General features: G+C 29.8%; 1 long non-coding RNA gene across 1 annotated transcript; it reads right to left on the reverse strand.

Annotated features, from left to right (window-relative positions):
• Positions 1–4,272: 4,272 nt before the first annotated feature.
• On the reverse strand, positions 4,273–6,827 carry LOC117167944. Its single transcript, XR_004466447.1, has 2 exons — positions 6,725–6,827; positions 4,273–4,553 (listed from the first exon to the last, which is right to left on the reverse strand). It is a non-coding gene; the product is annotated as an uncharacterized LOC117167944 (long non-coding RNA).
• Positions 6,828–7,805: the final 978 nt, after the last annotated feature.

Below are 7,805 nucleotides of genomic sequence, written 5' to 3' on the forward strand. Positions count from 1 at the left end.
GCTCGACACCTTGACAAATGTAATTCCATGTAGAAACATGCGTTTAAATAAAATATTTTACCAAAAAAGTTACCCACGCTTTAACTTGACAGACTGTAACAGAAAAAATTTAAAATTATCATTTTTAAAGAAGATGCACAAACATTTTTTTATTTAGGCCCTCAAATACTCGGGAGGCATCCCCGAAACATGTTCAGAAAGAAACTGGAATAGACGAGATCTTTTCAGACAAAAGTGGTTCAATTCACATATGCAAAATCTTGAAAGGAAACAAAAAAATAAACTGAAATATTAAAATATTATTTTTATAACAAATTATTCACTGATGAGATAAAATATTAATTTATAGAAACTTCAATATTTCAGACAACGCATTCATAAATATTATTAAAGCCAGGGAACAAAAAAATGACTTAAGTTAAAATCAGTCTTTTTTGGTTAAAAATGTTATTACTTGGTCAAATATGTCATTCGTATAATAGAAATGCAACAAATTTGTTAAATTTATGCCTTTTGGTTGAAAATTCAAATTTTTTTTAACGTTCATCTTTTTAATTGAATATTCTACTATCAGGAAGAATATTCATCTCTTTGGAAAGCATTTTGATCTCGATTGGTTAAATGTGAAATTCTTTTTTAATAACGCTCTATTTATTTAAAGTGTATAAATATGTGTGATCTTGACTTACGTCGGAGGTGGCAGCACAGTAGTACTTTTTATACAAGTTGATAATCTAACGTCCTGGCTAGGCTGTTCTGAATCATATGAATTTTTGTTGTTGATGCTTCCCTTTAAATATAAAAAATACGCATAATTTTGAGGAAAATTAGCAGTTTCCTTATTTGCTTTCCGAATAAAGAAGGCTTTATCAGTAAATTAACTCACGCATTTTTCCACAATTGTATCCTCGTCTCCCATTATTGTCATGCATTTTCCGTCTCATGCATTGTCGTGCGATTGCCTAAATAAACTTTGTGTTTTGTTACAATCAAATACGCTATCAACCAGAAAAATTGCCAGTACAACCAAAAAGTGTATGCATATCAGTTAAATATTTTGTTGTATATATAATCAAAGATTCAAAAGATAAAGGAAAAATATCACAGAAAAAAACAAATGATAAAATTTGGTACAGGACACTTTTTTAGAGGGTTAAAGTTTTATTGAGACAACTTTACGTCTTTCAAGATACATTTGTTGTCATGCAAAAACAAAAAAAAAAGAACTTTGAACGATATTCGGATAAAGTTTATGTTGTGAAGTTAATTTTTGTCCCGAGTAATTTTTGCGTGGGAATCAAGTTTAAGTTTATCCTTCGATTTTTCTGTGGTGAATAATAGCATACAAAAGGTACTATCTAAATGACAAGAAAGAAAAAGAAGAAACCTTTTTCTGGGTTGCACATGAAAATTTTGGTTGAACCAAACAAACTTAGGAAGTACCAACAAATTATGATTCAAGAAATAAACTTTCTTTGTCGAGACAATCACATACTTGCATCACCAGGCATTCTTCCTGTCAGAGCAGTACCACACACTCCGGTTCCACTTTGAACAATAATATCGCGCAACGTAGTCCATGCGCCCTCTATATCTTAATTGCTTATAAGCGCCTCCCAAGTTGCTATATCTATGCGTTTGTTTACCTTTTTCTAAAAATCTATTCGCATTTCTGGTTTCTGCACTGTTAAAAATTTCTGTTAGAAACTTCCACTACATGTATTCGAAGCTTCTTTCCAAAACGTAAGCTAACGCTACAATACATCATCGTGAAAGCATAAAATCTATCATACCTAATCTTGTGGTTTCCTGAAATTTAAGGCATTCGTAAATTTCATAGAATTTATGGAATGAAAAGTATACACGGAATTTATATAAGGCCCGGAATTCACGAATTTCCTGGAAGTAGCGTAATTCATGCAATGCATGGAATTGACGGCATTCAAGGAATGCTCGGACTACAAGGTATTCACGAGATTTAAAGAACTCATGAAATTTAGGGAATTTACGGATTTCATGCATTTTACAGAATCCAAAGAGTTTACGGAATTGGTAGAATTTAGAAAATTTACAGAATTAATGGAATTCATGGTATTCAACGAATTCATGGGATTTACGAAATTCTTGAACATGCTGGAATTTGCTGCTGGAAAAAATTCACGGCATGCATGGAATACATGGAATACGGCATTCACGGAATTAAAAGAATGCATTCAATTAATAGACTCTCACGTATTCCTTGAATTCCATAAATTAGGTAACTTCCTTGAATGACAAGAATTTCTTTAATTCCGTGAATTCCTTAAATTCCTTCATTTCCATAAATTTTGTGAATTTCATGAATTCCATTAATCCCATTCATTTGGTAAATTTCTTGAATTCTGTAAATATTACGAACTCTGCGAATTCCTTGAATTCCGCTTATTCCTCTTATTCCTTGAATTACATGAATTCTAAAATTCCATAAATTTCGTGAATTGCTTCATTTCCATAATTTCTGTGAAATCCTTCAATTCCTTGAATTCCGTGAATTCCACGAATTGCATGAATTCTGTGAATTCTGAGCGTTACACAAATTTCATCAATTCCTTGGATTTCATTAATTCCGTGATTATAGTCAATTCCGAGAATTTCGTGAATTCTAAAAAGTAAGCGTATGCCGTGAATTCCTTGAATTCCTTGAATTTCTTCGATTCCATGAACTTCGCGAATTTCACGAATCACATGAATTCTACTACTCCCACGTATTCCATAAATTCCTTAAATTCCGTGAATTTCATGAATTGCGCGAATTCCATGGTTTCTTTGAATTTCATTATTACCATAAATTTCGCAAATTCTTCAATTTCACGATTTTCGCGAATTTCGTGAATTCCTTTAAGTCCTTAAATTCTATGAATTCCGTGAATACTATCAATTTCGTGAGTTCCTTGAATTCCATGAATTGTGGGGATTCCGTGAATTCCATGAATTCCGTAATTTCCCTGTGTGGATTGTTCATCTTATAAATGTTCTAATACATGTATTACAATGATGGGAGGTGAAATCTCGATTTACAACACTCACAATACATGTATTGCAATTTTGTTATTCCAATACCATAATTCCAATTTTACCTTAGGCTTGTACTGTAGAAGTCTTCAAGAAGTGTTGTAAAAATACAAACATTTGAAACAGCGTATGAATTCTTAAATTTGGTTCGCACACATTCGTGATAAATATCTAGTGTGATGTTGAAATTATAAAATGATCTTTTGATTCAAATATATTAAAGAAAAAATTGTTAAAAAAATTAATAAAAAATATCAAATAACAAAATTTCCTGAATACAAATCAACTATCTGTTGCAAAAGTGTGGAAATTCGTGCGAAACAATAGACAAAACATTTTCTTTTGTTTTGCATGTATTAATAAAATACTCTTATATTTCAGATGTATTACAGAAACAATTTTCTCCCAAAATTAACAGAAAATAACAAAATATGACGAATAAGCATTATTGGCGTCATAATTTGAGGCAAATAAAGACAATCAGCGTTCATAAAATTATGGTTTATATTAAAATCATAGTTGGTAAAATTAATACAAATATCGGATGATAATTTTACATTAATAAACGTCTCTGGGAAAATAATTTGAGAAAAATTAAGAAAAAAACGATATTTTTTCTATGAAAGCAAGTAATTTTAATGCAACAATTTACTTTGCAAATGGAGAATCCGTAGTTAAACTATTTGTGAAGTTAATATGTTAATAATAATTAATTGAACAATGTCATGATCTTTTGTTCAATTATTATCTCTGTACATAAAGTCTTGCAATACTAATCATATTAGAAAATTTTTTACAAAGGTACACAAAAAAACGAAAAATCTACTTTTTCTGCAGGCCTTGCATTAAAATTCTAAGCCTCATATTTTAATTTCATTCCATTGTGCGCCGTGGCGATCTCATTCATTTTAGTAGGGAATACGAGGAACTAAATGTCTTAGCCACGTACTTTATATTGATTATTAAGACAAAATATAAATATTTCTTGAAATATCTGGAGTGATTTTCGACTGTTCACACTTTTCAAGTTTATCATATTATATCATTTTTATTTGGAAATGCTTATATTGTTGGTATATACGGCAGTAATATGACAGGTCACCATACCTCACTGTTTGATATAGTTTTTACAATCCTTTATTGGGAAGAATACAACAAATTTTAAGCGCAGAAACAATCCATTAGCAAAGGGATAGGTAAAAAAATGACAACAATTTAATGCTTTATTTAGTAATTTTTCATTTTCTTCAATGATTTATTAATCATTTTAGTATGTGTTAGTAGTGCATATTTAGCAGTTACTTTCCAGGGTTATAGTAACAGCGTCCTTTTGCCCAAGAGGGGTTATTCTTCTGACAATGCATTCCCTTACAACAACTGCCTTGTTGACCATTAGGTCCAGTACATGGACGATCAAATCCGTCACAAGCCATCGCACTATAAAATAATGCCAAAACCACAAGTATGGTCAACATCGATTTTGTAGATAGCATCTTTGTTATCTGAAAAAGAAAATAAAGAATACAATTTAAATTCAGTTTAAAGCACCTGTCCATTCATCGCAGCACATTCAGCAATTTCTGGTGAAATCCGATCTTACACGACTCTAAAAGCCAGAATGCGACGAAGCGGTAATTAACTTTCTCGAAAGGGGGCTTAAATACAAAATTATAAGATTCTTCAAGAATAAGGAATTAATAGGAATTTTCAGATTCCGATATTCAGAGACATTGGATTACAGGTACAACTCTGTGAGGCATGAGACTGTATTGAGACTGAATGGAACATTATTGATAGGAAAGTAGAAAAATTTACCGAAGTTTGTTGGGACTAACGTTATATCTAGACTCTCGTTTCTAAGATGACTGACTAGTTAATTTGGACATGATTTCCACTTACAAAGAAAATAGAAACAATAAAATATCTAAATGAAAAGTTGTTGATAGAGAAGTATAAAATTTCGCCTCAGATAGAGTTTATTAAAAACTTTAAAAAAGCCAGAAAATTGAATTTAATAGAAGATTTGTGTGACTTAAATTTAGTCAAATTTTAGTTAGTAAATGATGATCGAATAGTATAAGATTTTCTGAAAAATAGTCTTAAATACAATTTTGAAGATTTTCAAAAATAGCATTTAACTTAAGTCGTCTCCGTAAAGAACTCATCTCAAAGCACAATTTTGTAAAGTTTTTAAATTTTAGACGATTTCGAAGCCTTTCTCCCAAACTTCAAATATGAAATGAGGAATTGCTAGTAATATTAAAACCATTTTTTTTTGTATTTTAGATTCATATAAATCACTTACATTGAGTTAGAAGAGATAAAACTAATTAGTAGAAATCAAAATGTACGCTTCTTTAAAAAGGCAGGAATCAAAATTTAAAATCTTTTTTTTTCATAAAATCAAGACAACAGAAAAAGAAAGTAAACCTTTTGTATTTATCGCTTTGCACTAGCATTTATTCATAAATATGATAGTTAAAAGAAAATTATTTTTAGCTAGAACCACTTTTGACTCGAAAAAGCTCGCCTATTCCAGCCTAAAAAAAAAAAATTGTACCGCCACTTTTAAGGAAATTATAATTTTTAAATTTGTGGTAGTATTATTATGTATATTTTTGTTCAAATCATTTCAAATTGAATGTTATTTAGTACACGCTATTTAGTTTTGCCATCCAAAACAGCCTCTAATTTTGAAACATGAAGCTATTTTTTAATTATTTTTCCTTTCCACTGCATTGCACACTTATATAGTCTATTTAGGCTGGTTTTTCATTAATAAATCACTTCTGGAACTCATGTCTCCTAAATTAATCAATATATAACATCAAATTTGAATTACATTTTATTGGGAATTTTATGTGCTTCAATTGGTGTTGAGACTATTTACCCATTAAATTTAGTGGAAAGGAGAAATAATTGTGTTAACCTGACTTTTTTTCACCAGTTTTACAATATTTTAAAGCCTTCTGAATGTTACTTGATGTTTAACTATTAGAGGATTATTTCGGGTCCCAAGCTAAACGTTTTGCACCAACAAACATTCAAATTCCAATAATTTTCACGAAAATATACATAATAACACCCCAAAAATTAAAAAATGGAACTTCCTTAAAAGTGGCGAAACTTTTTTTTTAATTCAGGCATTAAAATACTCAGAAGGCATCCCCAAAATATATTCAAAAAGAACATGAGATGTGCGAGAACTTTTCAGTTAAAAGTAGTTCAAGTTATCCGTGCATGATCTTGCAAAAATAAAATAAAATAAAGCACTAAAACATTAAATTTTCAACAACTAAGTCACGGATGATATGAGATAATAATTTATCGACATTTTTGTATTTCAGTGGACATATTCATGAATATTATTCAAGATAGACAATCAAGAAATTACTTAAGTTATGAGCAGACTTTTTTGGTTAAAAATGTTATTATTTGCTGAAAGTTGTAATTCTTATGATGAAAATGCCATACATTTGTTAAATTTATTCTTTTTGGTATAAAATTTAAATGTGTTTTTCAACATTGGGATTTTTTTATTGAATATTCAAATGTTAGGCTGAATATTCATCTCTTTGGGTAGAATTTTGACCCATTTTGGTTAAACATTAATTTCTTTTTTAATAATGCTTTATTTATTTAAAGTGTATAAATATGTCTGATCTTGACTTACGTCGTAGGTGGCACCACAGTAGTACTTTTTATACAAGTTGATAATTTGACGTCCTGGCTAGGCTGTTCTGAATCATATGAATTGTTGTTGCCGATGCTTCCTTTTAAATATAAAAAATGCGCATCACTTTAAGGAAAATTAGGATTTTCCTTATTTGCTTTCCAAATAAAGAAGGCTTTATCAGTAAATTAACTCACGCATTTTTCCACAATTTTATCCTCGTCTCCCATTATTGTCATGCATTTTCCGTCTGATTCATTTTCGTGCGATCTCCATTATATAAAGAGTAAGCAAACAAGACATGATTAATCCATTCGTAATAAGTCCTTAATAATGAGACAGATAAGTTATTTTAAAAAGAGTAATGATAAAAGAACATTTTTAATATTATCATGAAAATTTATTTAATGGAAACAACTTGTGGTTTATTCAACAAATTATAATTGTCTAAATAAAACTGGTTTTTTTATACGAGCAAATACTCAATCTATCCAAAAAATTGGTTGAACAGCAAAAAAATGTAGTTAGGTCAACCAAATATTTTGTTTTTTATACAATCAAGGAGACAAAAGATAAAAGAAAAACATGAATAGTAGCATAGAGGGGAATTCACCTAATTGAAAAAAAGAAAGAGAAATTTTTTTGTTTTTGATGCACATAAAAATTTGGTTATGACAAAGAAACTTTGGCTGAACCAACAAATTATGATTCCGGAAAGAAAATTTGTTTGCTGATACATAAAAATGCTCTAGCTACCAAAAAATTGGTTAAATCAATAACAAAATTTAGTTAGGTGGACCAAATATTTTGTTGTCTATGCCATCAAAAGAGACAAGAAATAGAAGAAAAGTTGCTCAGGTAAAATATAACGTAAACTATCTAACTACAAAAAAAAACCGTTTTCTTATATGTACATGCAAATGTGGTGTTCTCAATAGATTCATTGCTAAATAATCCCCTAAAAAAGTCTCTGAAAGTGTCTAGTATCTTTTGTGTATCAAATAGCATTTCCTGGTCACTATTTCTCATGCTAAGAAACTCTGAATTTCACTTTGATTAATATTTTCAAAAAGCAGTTTAT

This window comes from Belonocnema kinseyi, chromosome 2 (genome assembly GCF_010883055.1).
Source record: "Belonocnema kinseyi isolate 2016_QV_RU_SX_M_011 chromosome 2, B_treatae_v1, whole genome shotgun sequence".
NCBI lineage: Eukaryota > Metazoa > Arthropoda > Insecta > Hymenoptera > Cynipidae > Belonocnema > Belonocnema kinseyi.